This window comes from Dermacentor silvarum, chromosome 3 (assembly GCF_013339745.2).
Source record: "Dermacentor silvarum isolate Dsil-2018 chromosome 3, BIME_Dsil_1.4, whole genome shotgun sequence".
In the NCBI taxonomy this organism is placed as follows: Eukaryota; Metazoa; Arthropoda; class Arachnida; order Ixodida; family Ixodidae; genus Dermacentor; species Dermacentor silvarum.
In genome coordinates, this window is record NC_051156.1 from 75,571,660 (window position 1) to 75,595,028 (window position 23,369).

Sequence of the window (23,369 nt, forward strand, 5' to 3'; positions counted from 1 at the left end):
CTCGTAGTCCCAGGGTTGTGGTCCCATCCGTCGTATCAGCACTAGCGGTCTTGTCCATGGCTGTGTCACCTTCGGCTGAGAGACGCGGCTGCACTTGCTCCGAGTCCTGCACCACAACACGCGGTTTCACTTGGTCCAAGTGTCGTCGCATTAGTTCGCCCTCTGGTCCCTCGGCGGTCACCATACGCGACCCCTCTGTTGTTTGGACACGTGCTTGAGTCCATGGGTCACCGAGGCAACCGTAGTTTCACACCCAAATTAGTTCATCCTTCTGCAATAAATCATTGGCAAAGGGGTAAATGTCGCGTTCTGTTTCTGACGGCAACAAGTTGTCTAATCGGGAGCGTAGCTCACGCCCTATCAGCAGCATAGCCGGCGTTTTTCCGCCCGACAGCGGCGTTCGTCTGTAGTTGTGCAAGATCCTCGCCAGCAGCGTTTGCATTGATCCTTGCCTGTTTTTCTTTAGGCTTTGTTTTATGGTACGCACCGCTCGTTCCGCAAACCCATTCGATTGAGGGTGATATGATGCAGTGAGCACTTGCTTTATTCTATTCACCGTAGTGAAAGCTTGGAATTCCCGGCTTGCAAACTGCTGCCCATTATCCGTGACGATTGTGCGCGGCAACCCAAATGAGCTAAAGAGGGTGCGCAGGGCATCTACGGTCGTCCCAGCAGTGGAAGCTCTCAAAGGCACAGCTTCCATCCACTTACTGTGGGAATCGACCACAATTATTAGCTTGTAGCCATCCACTGGACCCGCAAAATCAACGTGCCGACGCGACCACAGCTTCCTGGTTTCCGGCCACGGAACTGATACCTGGCGTGGAGGCATCGGCGCAGCTTGAACACATAAGTGGTACTTCTTACCGAGCTGCTCAATCTCTTTATCAATGCCGGGATACCAGAGCAGCGACCCAGCTAGTATCTTCATCGCGGTGATTCCTTGATGTGTCTCATGAATAAGCTGCAACACTGCGTTCCTGGATGCTTTAGGCACGACGACTCGGTGGCCCCAGAACACCAGGCCTTCTCTCACAGTTAGCTCGTCCCTCCGAAATAGGCAAGGCTTCAGGGTTACTTGGTTCGCGTCTAAATGCCGAGGCCAGCCTTCCTGCACCCACTTCTGCACCACACGTAACTCCTCATCTTCGGCCGTATAGCGTGCCAGTTGTTTGGCTGACAACACTCTACTGTCCAAACCGACGGTGAGAAGTACGTACTCACAGTTATCCGCGCCGTCCTCGTCTCCGGACACTTCCCTGGAAGGCGCTGCCCGTGGCAGGCGGCTGAGTGTGTCCGCCGGAACACTCGCCTTGCCGTGTTCGAATGTGACGATGTAGGAGTACGTGCTCAACTGGAGGGCCCACCGTTGTATTCGGGCGGCCGCCATGGCTGGAACCGGCTTATCTTGATTGAAAATGCTGACTAAAGGCTTGTGATCAGTTAGAAGTGTGAATTTCCTACCCAACAAATATGTCCGGAATTTCGGCACTCCGAACACTAATGCCAGGGCTTCCTTTTCAAGCTCTGAATATTTCCGCTCTGTGTCTGTGAGTATGCGGGAGCGGAAGCCAATGGGTCGCCTCATCCCCTGAGCTGTGCCGTGAGAAAGAACGGCTGAAATACCGACTGCTCAAGCGTCACATTCTGTTACCAACGGTTTGTCCGGGTCGTAATGGGCAAGAAACTCTGCTTTCCTTATCAGTGCTTTGACCTCTTCGAACGCCTGCTGCTGAGCAACGCCCCTCTTCCACTCCGTCCTGGCGCGCAATATTTCGTACAAAGGTGCATGGATCGTGGCTTCCTGCGGTAGAAACTTTTGGTAATAGGTGACAATACCCAAAAATGACCTTAACTCTGGCACTCCCGTGGGTGTCTCGACGTCAGAATAGCCTCAAGATTTTCCCTTTTGGCATGCACGCCTTTATCCTTGATTTTGTAACCCAAAAAATCTACCTCATTCTCACGAAATCTTGACTTCTCCCGATTCAGCCGCACCCCGAAGTCGCGGATTCTTCCCAGCACTCGGCGTAAGGTGGCGGCATCATTCCGCTTTTCTGTAATGATTACGTCGTCTAAATAGACCTGCACCCCAGGCAGCCCTTGTAAAATTGTTTCCATGTGTTGCTGAAAGAGCGCTGGCGCAGAGGCTGCTCCAAACGGAATGCGGGTGAAGCAAAAAAGGCCCTTCTGCGTATTCACCGTCGTGAGCAGTTGCGATTCTTCGTCTAACGTAATCTCATTGTAGGCGTCCCGGAGATCGATAGTTTAAAAACTTCGCCGCCGTTCAATGTCGCCATGATGTCCTCTGTGCGCGGTAGAGGATACTGGATCGTGTGGCAGGCTTGGTTTGACAGTCGTTTTGAAATCGCCGCATAAGCGAATGTTCCCGTTTCGCTTTACCACCGCCACCACGGGTGCCGCCCACTCCGACTGTGCGACCGGGGCAAGAATTCCATTTTGAAATAACCGATCAATTTCGGCCTCCACTTTGAGCGTAACGCGTACGGCACCTGCCGCGCCTTACAGAACCGAGGAACAGCATCATCACGCAATGGCAAACGGGCGGGCGGTCCCTTTATGAGCCCTAACTCAGGTCGAACCACATCAGAAATTTCTTCTAACAAGACCTCAACGGCATTGCCAATTTCACGAATGGCTTCACTCTCACCTTCCTGCGTTGCGCTGAGCACCGGCTCCCCAAGAAGGTCCAGCGCTGTCATGACGTCCCGGCCACACAAGTTCGGCCCGGAACACTCCAGCGCAGCTAATGTGGCTTTCGTATTCTTCGAACCCAAGGAAACGTCGAGTTGTAACTGGCCGCGCACCGGCAGTGGTCCAAGGAAGCATGACAACTTGAGCGGCGATTCTTGCAGGTTCGACCAGGCATCTTGATGCTGTACGTAGGTGGGCCAAGTGATGATAGAAACCGGGGACCTTGCGTCCAGTTGCATCTTGATCGCTATTCCATTCCAAAGGAGAGTGCGCTTATGGCCTTTACGGTGTGAATGTTTCCAACAAAATTATCTGTCGTTTTAACGAGGAATAGAGCTTCTGAACCCGGATCGTTGCTGCTTTCTGCTGACGGATGCACGGCATTAATTTGCTGGTGTGGCCACGTTAACGGTTCCCTCGTTCTGCTGTCTTCAGCAGAACTTGGCAGGTGTCCCTTAGCGCCTCAAAATGCAAGTTAATTTTGTTTAGTAGAAAGCGCAATAACTCGGTATTTCAATATTCGATTATTATTATAGCATAAATATCTCGGCGTTCACCTTTCATCGGATTTATCCTGGACAACGCCTATAGCAGCTATCTCATCGAAAGCTTCTCAATATCTGGGTATCTGCGCAGAAACTTGCGCAACGTGCCTTCTGATGTACCAAAATTAGCATATCTTACTTACGTTCTACCACAACTAGAATACGCTTCATCCACATGGTCACCATATCAAGATTATCTAATCCGTATGTTGCAAGTTGTTCAAAATAGAGCAGCCAGATTCATATCTGGCAACTACGACTGTCATTCAAGCATTACCCGAACAAAACAAGACCTTGCATTTCAGTCATTGGAAGATCGCCGTGTCATTGCTCTTCTATGTCTCTTTCACAGGTAAATTTGTAGTAATATATGTCACTGTTTTCCGCTTCGTGCTCCGGTGCGCACATCTCGACGCATTCACAATGCACTTAGTTTCATGCGCACTCATTGTCAAACGCCGAAATTCAACTCATCACCACTGCTTAGAGATATTGCACATTGGAACGGTCTTCCGGATCACATTGCATCCATCTGTAATCATGAAACATTCCGTGATAACGTGAATTCGTTACGTGTTAATAGTGCATAAAGATGTTGCACATTGCTTTTCGTAATATGTGTTTTAGTATATTTTTTGTAGTTACAGTTGCCCCCCTTACTCAATGTCCTTCGATGGGGCTGTAAGGTATGTTGAATAAATAAATAAATAAATAAATAAATCTGTAGACCCGCACGCAAAACTGTTCCGCAAGGTGTGGGGACTGCAGAGCAGCGTCTGCTGCTAGGAAACCGCGCTGCGTACGCGAGCGCACTGGAAACATGGAAGTTACTACATACGCAAGGTCGTTATTAGGTACTCCCCGCGTATAATAATGCTTCTAGGGATTCTTCCCTCGGAACTCTGTCCGTCCATCTTTCGGTCCACCTATAACGCGTGACACGATGCCCTCCATGCATATGTTTATATGTTGTTCTATAGAGGGTGTCCCAACTATCATGCACCAAGATTCAAAATATGCAAATGCCACGTAGCTGAACGGAACCCGGGTAACGTTGTTTGCCGTCGCTTAGAGATACTAAGATTATTTTTGCATTCCGCCTAATTAGGTATTTATTCCTAATTAATCAACTTCTCAACTATTATAATTAGATGAAACGTCTCAATGAGAAAATTGTATAGCAACATGAAAAACTCGCTATACAGCTTTCTGTTGCTCAAAACGTGCTACATAAAAGTATTTTTCCGAGCGTGAAATAAGCGCGCGAGCGCGCGCAGAATTACTGCGCGACTGGACGCTCGAGGCGCTTTAGCATTTATTCGCGGGCTTCTTTCAGGTTCTTTCTGGGATTTTACGTGCCAAAACCAGTTTTGATTATGAGGCACGCCGTATTGGAGGGTTCCGGATTAATTTTGACTCCCTGGGGTTCTTTAACGTGCACTACAACGCAAGCACACGGGCGTTTTAGAATTTCGCCTCCATCGAAATGCGGCCGCCGCGGCTGGGGTTCCATCGCGCAACCTCTTGCTCAGGAGCGCATGGCTACCGACGAGAGACGACCGGCTCGGCTGTCCTCGCATCCCAGCGGATGGCGCTCCTAATATCAGTGTATTTTTCTTTGCGTACAATTATTGCGAAGAGCGACAACAACGATAAAAAAATATTGCGGCTCGTGAGCGTCGGTAATTCATTCCGAAGCGCCGTCCGCTTAAGCTTTGAAGGGAACCGGAAAAGGCCTAGCAACGATATCGTCGAGCGATCAGCGGCGGTGAGGCTGCCGCACAAATGAGTCGCGGTCTTATCCTCTCTACGTACGGCAAGGAAATCTCGCCGTTCGCGAACAAAAGCGCTGTCGAATGGCTGCCCACGAATGGCAAACGACGTGCGGCGAGTTACCGTGCCGGTAACCTGGACGGGCCTTAGCCGAGACTCTGTGCTTCTCGGCTACCCGCTGTTGCTTCCGTTCTGGCCCGTGCTCATGCGAAGCGTGCCGCTCTGGACCTTGTGTTGCGCGCACGTCTAGAAAGGCCAGCACTGTCGCACTCTGTTCGCGCAGCTAAGCACGACTGTGTTGGAACGCGAGCGATTTGGCACTTGCGTTGCGGGCTGTAATTACCGATTCACAAGGGCGCCCAAGCAAGCAACACGACGAGGAAGAGCAGGGCGCGCGCGTACCTGCTAACAGGTTCTTGTTCGACCAATGGGCATCGTCACCGACGTTGACATCACCAGATTCACCCTGCTGACATCGTGACGACCGCGGGGGTTACCGGAAAGGCCAGGAGAGGAGTACGGCATTTTTTTTTTTTGACACGTAGCGCTGCAGCGTTTGGCACACGGTGTAAGAATATTTAGGTGTGGACACTGCGCGCCAGCGCACCGAGTAGCTCTGCTGCGAGCAGATAGATGGCGCCGCGGCCATCGGTCCCAGCTAACGGCGCCGGCGGCTTGGCATATATTCCTCTGCCTCCGCTAAATTTTCATTCATAGTGGCGCCAGTAAAACTCAAAGCGCGAAGGAAATTCCTTATTTCAGATTAAGGTGATAAGTGTACCAGGCTGAATGTTTTGCTAACATCAACGTATATTGTGCAGGGCGTGAATGACGTGAACACGGATCGATCGGGCAGCACTCAACGCCCCCTCACATTCCGCTCGCGCGCACAATTTGTTGCGGCCGATCTAGTCATGCATACAAGCATAAAAAAATGAAAGTGTAGGCCCGCGTGCTACCCCTCGATCAGAAGAAAATAGTGACTGCACCGGAAAATTCAAACTCAGAAAACCGTTCAAGCATCGTCGCTCGAATTCAGTGTGGGCGCGATATAATTTAAGAAATGAAACGGTGCAAGCTTGCGATATGCAACGCACTAGAGCAAAGTGGGTGTTCATGGCTAGAACCTATGATGAGAAAGCACATAGCTATGTAAAGAAATCTTTCAAAAGATAATTTATCAGGCGGGACGAAGGCAGGCGTTTTATCTTGGAATACAATATCACTAATACAGTTTACTTGTGAAAATCTTTTTTATTTCAATTGCACTTAACATAGACTGTGTATATTATTCATTTGGCTTTCGTCGTTTGGGGAATGAGCGACTCTTGCAGGATCTAAGAGATGACTTTTTTTAAGTGCGTATGAGAATGTGAGAATGTAAGCTTATTTGGCAGTGCATGATATACCCTGTCCATAAATACAGTTACACCCCCCACACAATAATGTCAGACATTTTTTTTTATTTTGGAAGGACACCAGAATAAAGAAAAATGTGCATGAAGCAGCTCAATAATTTTAACAGCAGATAACCATGCCACAAGCTTACGCTTTCATACACTCCCACAATGCAAAAATGTGGAATAAAAACATGTAAGCGTTAATTACACAACATACGCGCATTGTAAAAAAAAATTAGCTAAGATGGAACAAGTATAAAAATCAGGTACAGATACGACGGAACTCTTGTTCATGTTGTTTAGTTGACAGGAACTGGTGGATGTGCCGTCACCATCAAAAGAACATGGACAGCCAATCGGGACAAAAACATTCTACACCGGAGGTTAAATGACCGTTCTCATATAAGAAGCAAAGCTACAATATTCAGATAAACACTTCGCAGTAGTGATATGCACTGAATAACAGAACTGACAACTACACTGTGAAAAAAAGAAATTGGGTTCCAAAACCAATAATAGAGGCTGATGGAGTAGCTCGTGTCGTAATAATGTCGTCATCATCACCAGCCAATATCTATGTCCACTGGAGGACGAAGGCCTCTCCCTGCGATCTCCAATTACCCCTGTCTTGCGCTAGCCTACTCCAACTTGCGCCTGATGCCGCAAGTTGGAGAAGTGACGAGTTAATTGTAGAAGTGACGAGGGAGGTAGTGGCCGAATACTGCACCAGGAGCTGTTCTGGTGAGGGAGTGACTTTGACGAAGCTTAGTGGGCCTGTCTAGTTTGGTTGCACCTGAACTAGTATAGCCCCACTAGCTCTAGGCACTATATATATATATATATATATATATATATATATATATATATATATTGCCGGTATCAGGCAACCCTCCATGCCTGAAAATGTGGTGGACTAGAGTAGGATTCGAACATACGACCTTCAGATTTGAAGTCGGGTGTTCTACCTCTGCTCCACGCCACCATGTGATGTAGTTACCAATAATGGTAACCACCACCAATAGTGTAGTTAATGCCTATAAAGTGGGATATGACAAGATGACAGGGCTAATAAAGCCCAGAGTAAGTACTACTGATGGCGAAAAAAAATCAGAAGAGCGCATCAGTTATGAAGTGTGTGCAATATAGTTTAACTGAAACTCTACCATATCTTTAGTGAAGCAAGGTGTGATGCGCAGTTCATTCTCCAATTCTTCCGGGCGCTCATCTGGTTCCATACACTTTGGATTAGAAGGATCAAATAAACTAGAAGTGGCGGTGCCATCTCCAGTACAATCTCAACCTCTGCTGCCAACCTGCATGAAATAAATTTGCGTGCAAGGTGTTTTAGGCGTGTTCTCAAAAAGAGCACCCAAGCACACGTGAAGCGAGTAGCTTGCCTTGGTTTCACTTCGTTCAGCATTGTTAATGCAGCAGTGTTAATGAATCTATACAAAGGGCAGACAACTTGGAAATCTAACGGCAATGAGGTACAGTATCGAACGCATAGTGAAATCGAGGCAGAGGCAGTTGGTTTGATCGTTAGTGTTCGTGTTGAAGGTCAGTCGTTAATTCGAATATCTGAGTGTCACATCAGTAGCCTCTTCTGAAGCCATGCTGATTAAAGAAAATAAAGAGTTTTGATTCAGGATGACGGTAGATATGAGAAACAATAATATGTTCAAGTAGTTTGCAGCATATGCATGTTAGTGAAATTGGGCGATAATTACGGGGCGAGTGCCTGTCACCAGATTTAAATATAGCAACTACCTTACCAATTTTCCAATCCTTAGGCAGCTCACCTGATGATAAAGGCTGCTTAATTAGAACAAACATAAAGCGACTGGAAATATCGGTAGCAATCTTCCCTATTTTACAGTTGATGTTATCAATGCCAGATGAAGTAGAAACTTTATGATTCGTGATGAGGTTTGCGATACCTTCGGCAGTGATGATGATTGGAGCCATGAAAGGGAAGGGTTTATCTGGAAGAAATAGCACATTGGAACAGTCTTCCTGTGTAAAAACACGCGCGAAAAATGCATTGAAAGCTACGGCAGAATCTTCATCAGAAAGCGGAGTTTCTTTTGCATCGTGTATGCGATTAGTAGACTTATTGCTGGGAGAAATTATTTGCCTTCATTTTTTATTATTTCTCATAAGTGAGGGGAAGCCCTACGAATAATATTTCTTTTTGGCTGCTCCTAATGCTTTACAGTAAGCTTGTAAGCACTCCTTGTATTTATGCCAGTAGGATGCAGAATTATTACGTTTCGCAGTATTGTACAAACGTTTCTTTTTATTTCGTAATGTTCGAAGTTGTTTAGTAAGCCAAGGGTTAGTTTTATCGTTCGATATAGGAGATTAGCGACACCTTCTTGTCAACTAACTGTAGTATTTTTTGTTAAAAAACTCCAGTTCTCATTCATGCTGCGTGAGGCAAACGACGGCAGAAAAAGCTCGTTATAAAAACTTCTAGTTCGATGTTGAATCGATCGTAATTAACACGGTTATAATCTCGAATACTTTTAGTCACTGCACCTGCAAAAGTTAAAGGTAGATTAATTTGGAAGTTAAGGAGTTTGTGGTCGCTAAATCCTTCTATGTAAGAAATGGGACATGGGACCAGTCATCTCTGGTGCAGTCGTTAGAACCATGTCCAAAATGTTACTACCACAAGTGCATTGGTTAAGAAGTTGTAATGAAGAGTTAAATCGAGAAAATCTGATGAGGTGCGACATGTTGTATATATGAGAGACCAATCCCCGCAATATTCACCCGGCACACAACGTCGACAGACGTCGGGCCAAGGTTAGAGCTCTACTCGAACATGTCCGTAACAACCACATTGAGGCAAGCTTCGTGGATGCCGCGCCATATGTCCCACAACAGGCATTCGCCGTCTCCATCGTCGACTCTAATTCCAGGATCACTTGCTGCGCTACAGTATGCACTTCGAAGCCCTTGGTAGCAGAACAGGTTGCAATCGCGCTGGCTGTGCTCGATGGTCGCAGAGAGGCAATATATAGCGTTTCTAAGGCGGCCATTAAGGCCAACCAAACCGGGATGGTCTCCACTCGGGCCCTTCGCATTCTCCAAGGCTTGAAAAGTATCTCTCCGCATTCTCTCATTTGGTTTGCCGCTCACTTGGGGTCGACTGTGGGCTCTCCCTCTAACCCTAACGAGAGCGCGCACAAGGCCCCGCGAAGGCTCACTGACCGCGCCGCCTCCGCAGTGCCCCTACCCCGCGGGGAACCATTGCTGACGTATAATGAGATCACCAAGCATTACTATCTGCCAACACCAGTATTCACCCTCCCGCACCCTGCCATGCAGGGCGCGGGCAGTGACCCTTCGACTTTTACAAGCTCGTGCGTATCCTAACCTTGCGGTTCTTCACGCTATATACCCTACATGCCCCAGTGCGGACTGCCCTGCCTGTGGACTAACGGCAACATTGAACCATGTGTTGTGGGAGTGTGAAGCCATCGGCTCCGCCTTCAGCGAGGATAGGTGGGCTGCGCTTTTGGGCAGCCCCGAACTCAACGACCGAACCCTGGCCATCCAGAGTGCCCGCGATCGGGCCGTCAAGCTCGGCTTGGCGGTCCCTACGTGGGACTAGCAGGGTGTCACGGGGTATCCTCTGCGTCTTCTCTGGACCTAAATAAAGCTATTTCACTCACTCCCCAATCAATGAGCGGATAATTGAAATAGCCAAAAGGATATATTACATCAGCTGAATATAGCTGCGTAGCTCGCTCTACGTAATGACGAAGTTCTGTAGAAAAAGAAGAATCCGCCGCCGGTGGGCAATAACATGAGTGTCCTAAAAGTATTTTAGCGTAAGACGTAACGCAAGCAGACCGAGTAATTTCTATAGTAGGGTTAGTACCAAGGGGAAATGATAAGACCTTTTTCATCGCCATTAACACGCTGCCTCCTCTTTTTTCAACACGGTCACACCGATATATGTTACAGTAGTCCTTATCTGGGAAGAGTTCTTCATTGGTGACGTCAGGATAGAGGCAGGTCTCTGCGAGTATTAACGTACTCACAGAGACCTGGCTAGCTGGCGTCCAATTTCTACAAATTTGGACGCTAGCTAAGGCAATAAATTTCATGGTCATCTACAAGTGCACCGAGCAGGCCGCGAAGGCACTTTTGTGCGTGACGGGATACATTTTAGCGATACTGTAGCTATAATGGTTCGACGTGGATTCGCGGCACGGGCAGAAGATTTTTTAGACAGGCCCAGGAAGGAAAATTAAGTATTGAATGTAGCTACACACCAGGAAGGGGCAGAATTAAACTAGAAGGAGTTGGGAAAAGACGAACAACCGATAAGAATAGAGACTGTAAAATTTGTTACATACACATGCAAGGTGGGCCAAAGAAGCAAAAATGGCTGGAAATTTAAACGCAACTGAATGACAAAGCTATTAGGGTGTACACCTTGGCCGAAACGCATCTACGAGATTCGGAGCAGCCGCCTGCTATTCACAATTTTGTATAGGAGGGATGCAACACAATGACCGGGTCAAGGAAACGCAGATGCGTAGGCATGCTATTTAGGCGCAGTATTAATTGGTAATGGGTAAAAGAGATATGTAAAGAGCATTGATGGATTCGCGGCAGAAGGCAAGGCAAAAAGTCATGGCTTGGAGTAGCTTACCTATGGACAGGTAGTGATAGCAGCCATAAAAATAAAGAAGTCATTGATATCATTAGAAGCGATAATTATGGGTTCAAGAAGTCGGGCCAGGTGATATTAGTGGAAGATATGAATGCGCACATGGAGGATTTATGCAGATATACTGATTACAACGGTTCTATAGTGCTGGATCTGTGCGATGAACAGACCCTATAGAAGTTACCAGCGAAAATAGGTGTCAGCCAGGTAACGAGGTAATGCGGAAATAGACAGTCATGTGTTCATTACGCCTTAATCTCAGAAGCAGTCTTCGAACGACTAGACTAAGAGATAATACATGAACATGGAAAATATAGCCTGGGTAGAGATCATTAACATTTAACTGAAATTTTGGGAGAGATACTAACGCAGAACACGAGCGTATAGCATGAGAACTTTTAAAAATGAATGAAAAGCAAATAAGAGAGATCGCAAGAAACATAGAGAAGGAACTGGATGCGTTTGCTACAACAATCTGGCGATATAAGGAACTGGCAGACGTTATGCAGCAGGAGGTAAAACATACACGGCAAGAAAATTGTTGCATTGTAAAGAGGAAACCACGTAAGTAGTGGAGCAAGGGAATAAACGATGCTATAGAGAGCGTAAGCAGGCGTCTCGGAATTGTCGAGAGGCCAAGAACTTGGGATTACACGAAGAAGAGGTGCTCCTAAGATGGAACAAATACCCAGAAAAGAAAAAGTTGGCGAGTGAGCTCGTGCAAAAGAAAATTAAATTCACAAGTGAAAGTTGGGTGCATAACGCAGTGGATACGATCATGTTTCACCAGCCTCACACTGTGACAGTATTTTGTCAATGTTTCCGCTGAGCTAATGTGATGCGTGAACAAAGATCTAATTACATAGGGCAATTAGGAGGATAATAAACTTTCGGTTATCTTCGGTTTAACGCTCAAAATGGTTTTGAAAAGTGCGTCGTTTGAGTGATGTAGACCATATGAAAATGAAAGTTGTTAAAAATAAGTCGTCTCTCAGAAGCAACATGCTTAATAAATTTTGAATGTTTACTCGGTTCCTTGGCTTGGGTGGAATCTGTACATTTTTTTTTCAATTTATGCTTTTGATTATAGAAGGAAGAGATAAAACGTGCTTCGTTTGAAAATGCCTAAGCGCATTAAAATTAAGCATTGCCACACAAAGTCTGTGACGTAACGATAAAGCTCAGTGAACTTAATATTGTCAGACTATAATGCGATAAAGTAGGAAATTTCTAAACTTCCGTAGGAGCTAGTGGCAGATCTAGTAGAGGTGCTAGTGTATGGGTATCGTCGAAACGTGCAGAGAGTGAGGTGGAGTGAAAGTTCAATCTATATTCAGTTCTGGTACGGCTGGAGTGCCAGCATGCCTCGGTGAGGGGGATTCGCACGTGGTCACAGCTTTCAAAAGGCTTCAAGTAGAAATATCTAGATAAGTATTTTGGTTAGGCGTTCAGAAACGCATATGTCAGGAAGTGAAAGCGCTAATTGCAAGTGGGCACGGGCGTTCACAGCCACCGAAATCTGCACAGCTGGCGCTCACGTGGTGGCACTACACAGAAGTATTTCCAAATGAGGCGAGTAGTGAGGGGAGGGGGCGGCGGCTAACACACACTTCGAAATTATATATATATATATATATATATATATATATATATATATATATATATATATATATAAAGATTTTTTCTTTCATTTACCAAGTTGTCCTGAACTTTATTCATTCACGTATTGTGTGAACAAAGACATGTCTCCGAGGGAAATATTCTGTGCGGATTAAGGTGTTTATGCATTAGTATACATCACTGCACTTTGGTAGAAGATTGCAGAGAACACTTTAAAATACAAAATGGTATGTGATGTGGTATAAGAAGCAGTATTTGTGTTTCTATGGGACACCCCACCGTTTATCACCCAATGTCAAATTTATTTCAGTTTACCAAACCACAGCTACCGGTAAAGTGCTTCTACATAATAGTATTCGCCGATTTACTTAAGACGTGGTGTCTTCAGCCCGTGGTGCGAGTAACCTCATGTTTCTTCTTGCTTCCGTTACCAGCAGCTGGCGTATGTACCATCTAGGATGCAAGTTCCGTTTACGCATTTCCCCAAACTGCAGTTGTACGTGTGGACTTCTCCCTGAGTGGTCAATAACGTAGGTAGGCCGGTCTAAAAGAGAAATAAAATTGGTTAATTCCAGCAACTCATCTATTTCCACCATATTTTAAAGAAAGTTTCACACTTGTTAGCATGCACGCTCTAAATTGTGCTCTAGGATTTGCGTGGCCGTAAATGGCCACGCATGGCCTGTTGTAATGACCAATTCCAACATTGATCAATATGTATGTAAATATAATGCGACGTTGTGACGATAAGCTTTTCTGCTGTTGTGAATAGTAACTAAATAAAAGCGTTCTTGCGGTTATAGCATTTTCTTATTGTTTTACAGTGTAGGCTGTTTTTGAAAAAGGAGAAGGTACTAAAGGCAAATATGGCTCACAAGACCGAAGATTTAGCAATCTTATTGCACCGTAAAGTAAGGCTGCAACAAGGTTCCTTTTCTGCGGAAAAAATAAACTGCGAAATACAGCAGCTCTCTTGCATTTCGTCCCCATTCCTTTAAAAGAAAAAAATATCATAGCATATTTGGCAATGCAGTGTGGCCGACGTGGTCGCGCAGCAGATTGAGCGACCAGTAACGCATCATACTTTCATTTCAATGCAATGCCATGGCACTTTCGGAACACCGAGAATATCGAGAAATGAGGAGGAATTAATATGAGTTGCCTCCTCTCTAACGCTTTAGTATTTCTTGAAAACTACTGCTACCCGGCACGTCCGCGGTAAAATGGGAGGAGTCACCATTTACCACAACCGTATCCACGAAAAATAATGCATTCGTAACTATCGTGTAATTTAGAGCAAGGGCCGCACCCATGTATACATATGCGCCGCATGCGAACTTAGCGCCCGAAATTTGAAAAACAAATTCGAACCCAGGAGCAATCGCGTTCGGTGCTCTGATGCCGCGTGCGAGTGTCATCTAATTTCGGTGGGCACCGTACTTTAGCGCGCTGTTACGAGATGGCAAGAGCTGCGCTTCGGCCCCTGACGTCCGGAACGTGGCCACAGGACCGGCTCCTCCGAGTCCCTGCGTTGCAGTGGGCAAGGCGCAGGCAGCATGTTTTCTTTGTGCGGTTAGTTTTTGCACCCAGCTCAGCCAGCTCCTTCGGCTAATCGGTCAACTGCCGGCCGGGTGTCCATAATGTAAAGGAAGTGTTTCATGGCGTTCGACGCTTCATTTAGGATCAAAGTTAAGAGGTTAAGATCATGGTCAAGGTTAAGGTCAAGGTTAAGGTTAAGCCTAGGAGCACGGCAAGTGAGCAGCCGGCAGCAACTCCGGCGTCGACGACAAGCGCTGCAGCGAACAAATCGAGGAAGGCATTCTGTGGGAAAGCGTGCAAGTTCACGGGACTCCTAACTGAACAAAAATATCCCAAATGGCCCGCTCCTGTTCAACGGCAACATCTCGTCAAAATCGCGAAAAAAAACCACGCCGCCCTAGCACAAGTCTATACTAATGAAATGAAACTTTGCTGAAGCTCTGCCGCAACGGGCTTCTAATAAATTTTGTGCAGTGTAGCATCGCGCAACAGCCGATGTCAGCAGTCTGCCTCTTTTATTGCGATAGCAATTATATGGACACTTCAACCGGATTTCTGTCGTCGGCGTCGCCGTCGCCGTGAGGTTCCGTATAGATAAAATTTTCGCCGCGCGCCGTATGCCCGAGCGGAATCGTGCGGGGACGCGCGCTATCACGGAGAGCGAACGCACTCAATCTCCAACGCGCAAGCAAGGAAGCGGGAAGCCAGCGCCGGAGGGAGCGGAGGGGGGGGGGGGGGCACTTCTACTCTGCCAACAACCGTGCTCGTCGCTCGCCCGCACCGTCTCTTATCTCCACACGGTTCTGACCTTTGTATGCGCTGTGCATTCGCCGCTCAGTTTCCGTTGAATCGATAGACCGCACGTACCTTCGCCCGCTGCGGCGTATGCGCTTGCCGCCAGCCTATTGACAGACGTTGTCTACAGTCATTCAGTGTGATCTATGCATGTTTGTTTGTGCGCGCTCACACCACGCTTGTTCATTCAGTTAGTATATGTCGGGCCACATTTTCCAACGCACGCCACACATGCAATGCTGCCCGGATCGGCAGTGAAGCGCTACAGGCGTGTCCCTTCGCACGCGCTGCCCACGCGAAGCGCTTCTCATCAACAGCACCGTTTCACACGCGCCTTCTCGTGGTCATCGAGTCTCTCTTCATGTCGGTCTACTTACGCCGCAGCACACCTGCTTACTTAATCAGCTCATGTTTACTACAATTCATATTGCTACCAAACCCGCTCACCTTACTTCGTATGACATTGCTGTGTTGCTATCGCATTCATTGCTTCGGCCTTAGGGCGAAACTGTGACATTTTTTAACGTTTAGGGCCCCGTGTCGCCGAAAATCCGGCGCCCGAAACCAGCGTCGGCGTGCAATGCGGGTGGCGGTGAAACTCATCCCCAACCACCCCGACCGCACAGACCCTCCACGTGGTGCAAGGTTTTAGTGAACAAAAATAGAATTTCTCACAGTGAAATGCGTCAGGAAAATGGTAACGTACGACTTTACCAATCGGCATCGCATTGTAATTTGAATGTCCGAGAATACCTAATTCTGGTACTAGGAAACTCAAACACAAACCCCTTTTCCTGCATTTCTACAATACCTGCGGGCGTCGGGGCAATAGCAAACAATTATTAAAATAATAAAAAAGGTGCTAGGGCCTTCACATTTTAAAAAAAGACCACCTTTATTGCCCCTTGAAAAACGTATTTCCAGCAATGCATTTCTGTTTAAAAGTGAAGCCGACTTCAAGGGGATTGGTGTAAGCTTGGTCTTTGTAAGCTGGCTGTCTCACGTTAAGTGTTGCAGTGAATGGAGCCTACTTGCCGTATGCCAACGATGCGATGCGAATGCGTCCCGATAACGCTATCACGTTCTACTCTTAAAGGCGAACCTTAAGCGCCCTCCAATTTTTGCTTAGTCGAAAGGGACTCTTCAGCTAAAATACATTGCAATTTTCTGCGACCTTTGTCACTTTATGACAAGTGTTAAATGTTGCGACATCCGCTTCTTTTCAACTCAAAATCGGCCTCAAAATCCGAGTGTGTTCTCAGTGTGTTATAAATATTCGCTCTGTATAGCCACGACTAAAGGCCCATTTATTACGTGCTCTCTGAGAACAAGGGATGTCTGTAGCACGAAGTGTTTGGATACATCTGTGATTTATGATGCTCATTGTTGCTTCGCACATTAAGGCTCAAGATCCAGTCATACTCGGTAAAGCTTTCTATTGATTACCAAGTAACCGTATTAGGCGGAAATACGCTCCAAACACTCAAGAACTGAACCTGAATATTTCGAAAGAGTATTGTTTCAGGGTATGTAAAGACGTTGCAGAAGGTACTCACGAAACATGTTTCATTGTCATGGGAGGTCTCATTCCACTGCGATGTGTCATTGGTACAAAAATTAGTGCAATTTCTTGATAACTGAATGAAAAAAATAAAAAATAATGTTATTGTGCTGTCTGAATATTCTAGTCTCGTTATGCTTTGGAAGAACCCCAAACTTGTCGTTCCCGCTTCTATAGACAATCTTTATGCGAAACGATATGTTTTAGTGCTAGTCTTATGCAAGAAAGTGCTACACGAAAGCAGGGTACAAAAAGCGCGTTCAATGCCTTCGTGCGCAACTGTGCCCTGTGTTTTTATGAACTGTGAAAAACGGCTTAGATGCTGTCTACGCCTTCTATTCAAATCGTTTCACCTGAAAACCCTGCACTTGCGGCAGGCTCATTTTCGACAATGTACAGTGCCGCAACATAAGCATGTCAAATTCAAAAGCCGGCAGCCGAACCACAACAACATTTACGGTGCGCACTGGGACGTTCGGCAAAAGCCGTGATTGCCTGTTATATTTTTGCGATTAAGTTTACTGAGAACGCCACATCGCGACTACTCTTAAAACATGCTTGCTGTATTCGATTGGCTCATAGAATGATGAAACATTTGTTCTTAACAGCAGGGAGACTCCACGAAGTGGTTTTCTGGTCGCCATTACAGAGGCCCGTTGGCCGGTGACATCTCCCGCGTTCTGCCATTCCTCCCAAGTTCATCCACAATATTGTGCGGCACCGCTAAAAACTTGCATGCCAGAGGAATGATATTGAAATAATGTAGATGAAGTACAACATATGCAACTGATAACTGTCACTGCGTATAGACATTTACTGCGCATGGCCTATTACAAAGTGTTCGCTGGCCTGCAGCCTTAGAATACAATCGCTCAATTTGATACCTATTATGTCCAATCTGCTTCGCGGTGCGAGAGATGGCTAAAGGTCAATCAGTTGTCTCATTCTGATAAAAGCTATATCTTATTGTTCCTCTGGCGCTTATTAAGGAAATGTTGATAAAAAAGTCACAGGCCTGCGCGGCACACGCAGCACAGTCACAGCGGAAGCTGGTGGAGTGGCTTAAGAGTAGCTCCGATTTGGGCACCACGGTCAACAGGGTCTTCACGGCAATCTTTTCGGCTGGTTTTGACAAGAACGATCTGAACTGTCCGCCCGGCGTCGACGTCGAGCTGCGGCTTGTTGTAAGGCTTGCCCGATCAAGCCTTACAACTGCAACTTACATGTCGGGCACGCTGCGTTTGCAGGCACCTTAACTAGATGGCGCCACAATACTGGCGGTGACTGGGGATCGCGTTTCTTTTTTTATTGCGCGTCTCGTCTGAATCGCATGTCGTCGTCTGCGCCTGCGCACGCTGCGTTTGTAGGCGCCTTAACTAGATGGCGCCAACATACTGGCGGAGGCTCAAGTCGTCTGCGCCTGCGCGTCTCCCTAGGAAGAAGTTATAATGCATCTTTCCGCTGCCTGTTAGCAAGCGCTTGCGTGGCTCAGTGGTAGAGTATCCGGCTCCCACGCAGCGGGCGCGGGTTTGATCCCGGTGGGAACCGGGTACTTTTAGGGGCGAAGCTCCTTACGGTGTGGGTCGTTCCCTCCTCTGTAGTAGTAGTAGTATGTAGCCACCTGTAGTTTTATGAAGTGTTCACTAGATGGCATTCCGGTTCCGCTTCGACTTCCGGTTCATCTTTTGGTTCTGGTTCCACTTCCGGTTCCACTTTGCGCGCGTTCGGTGCGAACGCGGGCAAAACGCCGACGGCGTCGACAACAGTTCTGCGCGTTGCTGATGCTGCGGCATGTCCAAGTTTATGCAGCTGATAAAACTACCTTGAGTCGGCCCCATGGCTGCTTCGCATACTACTCAGGGTTCCCCTACGGGAAGATGGTGTAATTTTCTCTCTCGTTCGCGACGCGCACTCTCTTTATCTCTCGTCCGTAGCTGTGGTTTACCCGAATGATCCCCCGGTGCTTCGCCCACTCATCATCATTCACTTCGTGGATATGCTGTGATTTTTTATGCATTTCCGGTGATAGCGGTTATGGCGGCGGACGCCATCGGCGGCCGGTACCATCGCAAACCGAAACAGCTATTGAAATGAGCCCATAAGAGCTTACGTTGTAAAACAACAAAAAATGTCACAGTTTCGCCCTAAGGGCAAAGCAATGAATGCGATAGCAACACAGCAATGTCATACGAAGTAAGGTGAGCGGCTTTGGTAGCAACAACACGCAGAACTGTTGTCGACGCCATCGGCGTTTTGCCCGCGTTAGCTCAAAATGCGTGCGACGTTGGTGACTGTTGCTGGAGCCTCTGATATAAATAGGCACTTGGTGCCGCAGCTAAACGTCGCCTCCCTTCCCTCCCCCTCCCCCACGGCCTCTCGCGCGTCTGAAGAAGGCGCGTTTGCTCTACATATATGGTGATTGTAAAGGAGAACAGAGACGCCTACTTCTGCAGCCCTTAAGCAAGCACGGCGCAGAACGCGCGTTTGTTCTCCGCCGTGCGTTCACTCCCCGTGAAAGACGCGCCCCTCGCGCCCTTTCACTCGCACATACAGCGTTCGGCGCGCGGCGACGATTTCATCTCCAAATGACGTCATACGCAACCTCACGGCGACGGCGACGGCGACGGCAGAAATCTGCTTTTGAGTGTCCATATAATTGCTATCGCAATAATAAGGCAGAAATTTGCAGCACTCACACTTTTAAACATTATAGGTATAGAATGTGAATTTTACGTCTCGACGGCTGCGTGTGTAAAGTGCTGCCTTGCGAATGAAATTAAGTTTCTATACATTGTATCGATATACCTTGCAAAGATGCGACATCGCGTGCAGTGTGACGTTCTCATATACGCTCAACGCAGGTAGAAATTTCTGTTTGACACCATTGATGTCCGCGCATAGTGCTCAAAGATATCTGTGACCCGATAGTTGGATCGAACCCTTGTCTTCCAGCACAGCCGCTCATTGCTCTGACCCTTAGTCCATGCCCAGTCAAAAAATCCGTCAAAGCGTTCTTGTCGGAACGACAGCATTCTTGTCGGCAACGACAAGATTCTTGTTTGCAACGACAGAATTCCTGTTTGCTGCCTTCCGACACCGACAGCAATGCTGTTTGCAACGACAGCATGTCTGTTTGCAGCCTTCCGACACCGACAGCAATGCTGTTTGCAACGACAGCATGCCTGTTTGCTGACTTCCGACACCGACAGCAATGCTGTTTGCAACGACAGCATGCCTGTTTGCTGCCTTCCGACACCGACAGCAATGCTGTTTGCAACGACAGCATTCCTGTTTGCTGCCTTCCGACATCGACAGCAATGCTGTTTGCAACGACAGCAAGCCTGTTTGCTGCCTTACAACACCGACAGCAATGCTGTGTGCACGATTGACTAGCAGATCGACACTAACGACGGAGCCCCAATATGGCGCCCGCGATTAGATGGGCACTGCGAAATGCGTCGCGGCGTCGACGCATGTTAGCTAATGCACGCATTTATGAAGGCACGAGGCGACACCAAACCACAGGTATTCGATAAAGTGTATCTTCATGAAAGATCGATGCAAGTAGATTGGTATGGTGAGCCATCAATGAAGTAGGAAAGACGTCGCGATGAGTTGCCAAGGAAGCCCTCTCTTCTGCATGGCTCCGGCATTATTTGTAAACGCTGAAAACAGTCGTCCAAGCGTGTCAGCTGCGTGAAGGCAAGAGCGAGTCTACTACGGGTGCATGCGCACATGACCAAAGTTGCCTTCTCAGTTGGCCTACATGCCGGCGTATTTCTGAAGCTGCGCGCTGCAACTACATGCGAGCACCGGTACAGACTATATAGACAGTTTTAGAAGAACGCTGTTTACGCTCCGCGCCGCTCAGATTTCATGCTCCGAGATACTGCAGGGAACTGCGTAGATTTCGCATTTGATAAGCGCGTCTTGCCGAGACGCGAGCGACGCGCTATCAACTCGGCTGCAAAACGACGACGAGGCCAAGTAGTCACCGCTATCACGCTCCGCTCAGTCGGCTTTGTAGCGGAGCGAGGGATGCGGTCTTCGTTCCGCTGCCGGCATGAGCGTCGTGCGCAAGCGCAATTATATCGTCCCCGCTAAGCGGTTGTGTGGCATTTGCTAGCATATGCCGGTCTGAGCGGGGCGGACAGCAAGCGCTCAGCTAAAACAGCTGATCGTATGCGCGCTCGATGTTATCGGAAGCGTATCAATGTTTCGTTCGGTGCAAGTCGATCACCGCAGGGAGATTGTATTATGCTTAATTTTGACTTCGTGCGTAGCTCTCGTGCCCAGTCTGCGTGTACGGTGGCAGCGCATTCAAGCTATTTTACACATATCTTTTTTTGTGTATGGATATTCCCCCTCTTGTAAGAATGAATACAAATTTAATTTCATTTTTTATCATATAATAAATCAATCACTTTATTGTTGTATCATAGGTTAATTACACCAGGGTCTCAATGTACAAGACTGCAACACGTAGAAGCAGCTGTAGAAAGCCTCACACAACACTGCCCAAATGTTTGCTGCTGGAACAGCATAGATTTATGCCATGCATGTTCCTCGTTCATTACAGACATGCAAAAGTTTGACCACATTGCACAAAAGCAAATGCATAGGAAAAAAGTGCTTGTAAAATGACAATGTCACTTCCTAGCACTGTGCACAATAGCCACCAAGTGAATCACAGTGCTAAGACTTGCATGACTTAGTATTACAACAATACATACTTGCAATAAAAGTTCCCTTTGTGCTAGTGTGCAAGATACGGTTGACGGCACCATGAAAAAACAAACCAAAAAAAATGTGTAGTATACAGGAAGCGAACATTAAAATAACTGACTAACAGAAGTGAATTTGGATCGCTGCTACAGTCCCCTTTCTAACACTACAAACGCTTCTAATAGGAGTCAACCCTCTTGGTTTTCTGCCATGTATGTTCTAAGCAAGTCGATGCTCACAAATGCATGTTACAAAAATGAAGCAGTACTATTTTCTTAATATTTATTTTTTAATATTCTCCCTCACTGTCATTTACACAGCATCCAGTCATGACCTATTAACCTTTCATACCACAACAGCAACAAAACTGACAAAAGGCATCTTGAATTTTCTGTCAAGCAGCTGCTTTTGTCCACCAATGCAACAAAGCTATGCTGTCTTTGCCAAGGCTGAGAGCACAAGTGGCACGTGGTTAGCAACCAAAGAGTAGAGCAACCAGTAGACACAATGCAAGAGCTAAGGCCACTTAACCCTTTCACACCGTTCCTTTCACACTGCGGTCAAACGCCAGCTGCACATTCAGCCCAAAGCAAGAACAAAACCTATACAAACTGCCACAGGGACACAGTGTAGAGAGCACTCACCGTCGGACAAGCAGTTTTCTTTTGAAACTTCGGAGAGAACCCTATCTGGACAGAGGGAACAGTTTTGAGAAAGCTAGGGCACAGATTGCGGCTCATTAAAGGTCCTAACAGGTTAGTACGACAACAATGCGATCACATCAAGCCCAGCACTTTGAGACACAACATAGAAGATTGAGCGATATAGGATAACAGCTGTACGCTAACCATGAGCAGCGTGCCACTCCCATGTACATTTGGGATACGAGCAGATAACCCCACGTCATTGGAAGCCGCTCAGGCACACTGGAGCCTCTCAGGAAGCTGGAACACCAGTGACCGAGCTAGACATCGGTACTGTCCCTTACCCTGCGATTGTGGATACAGAGCGGAACACGACTGCAGCGTGATGACCACAGTGGGAAAATGACGCCCTCGAAATCACTACGGCGACTCCATCCGAGAAGGGAGGGAAGTGTGTACAAGCAATGCACCACCGCTCCTCAGTTGGAGGAAGCTTCACCAGTGCAGCAGAAACGGGAAGCGACCCCAGCCCGAGTCAAGTTCCAAGAATCCCGTGAGGATCTGTGAAGTGAAGTGTCAAATCCTTGAAAACCACCAACTGATGCTTCAACTGTGGAACAGATGTATCTCTCTTAAGGGACACTGAATACTATCATTCACAAACACCTGATGTTCCGAAATGTCAGTGAATACTGGATTTCAAGACAACTGGCAGTCTTCGATTGGCACAGTAGACTGCAAACTAGCCTAAAGCTTGAAGAATGTTGTGACAGGAAAGGTTTTGTGACAGGTTTATTTGCCAGGTCATCACCTATGACAAGATGTGGGTGAATCATTTATAAAAGTTACACTTGCCTAAACAATGAACACATATGGAAGCTTCCCAACACAAGAAGTTTCGAGCAACTCGATCGGCAGGTGAACTCATGGTCATGGGTTTTTGAGTGGATAGATGTAGCATCATCTTGATTTCCTCCCTAGTAGGGAGACTAGCTGAGCAAGTACACGAGTAGTGAGCAAGTACAGCTGTGAGGTTCTCCAACGTGTAGACAGTGCACTTAGGAAGAAATGGCCCTGCTTAAATACCATGGGGGTTCTCTTCATCCAGGAAAATATGTGTGCACATACAGTGCACCACACAATGGGCACTTTACAAATAATCTTGGATGAGAGGTGCTGCCGCATCTGCTATAAAAGCCCAACTTCACTCCAAGACTCATTTCTTTGGGCCACTAGGATAATGAAATACAGTAGGCTGTCCATGCATGGCTGCAACATAAAAGAAATCTTTCTACGCTGCTGGCATCCTTGTACTGCCAAAATGAAAAGGGATTACCTCGAAAAATGAGATCACTTCCATGCATG

At 47.1% G+C, this 23,369-nt stretch overlaps 1 protein-coding gene and 1 long non-coding RNA gene across 3 annotated transcripts in view; both read right to left on the bottom strand.

Annotated features, from left to right (window-relative positions):
• LOC125943829 (evasin P672-like) overlaps positions 1-23,369 on the bottom strand; it is a 305,979-nt gene that overhangs the window by 161,979 nt on the left and 120,631 nt on the right. The window lies entirely within an intron of this gene.
• LOC125943833 (uncharacterized) overlaps positions 13,076-23,369 on the bottom strand; it is a 73,569-nt gene continuing 63,275 nt past the window's right edge. Inside the window, exons 2-3 of the long non-coding RNA XR_007465924.1 lie at positions 16,631-16,711; positions 13,076-13,284 (exon numbers count right to left, since the gene is read on the bottom strand). This is a non-coding gene — a long non-coding RNA (uncharacterized LOC125943833). The remainder of the gene's footprint in view (positions 13,285-16,630; positions 16,712-23,369) is intronic.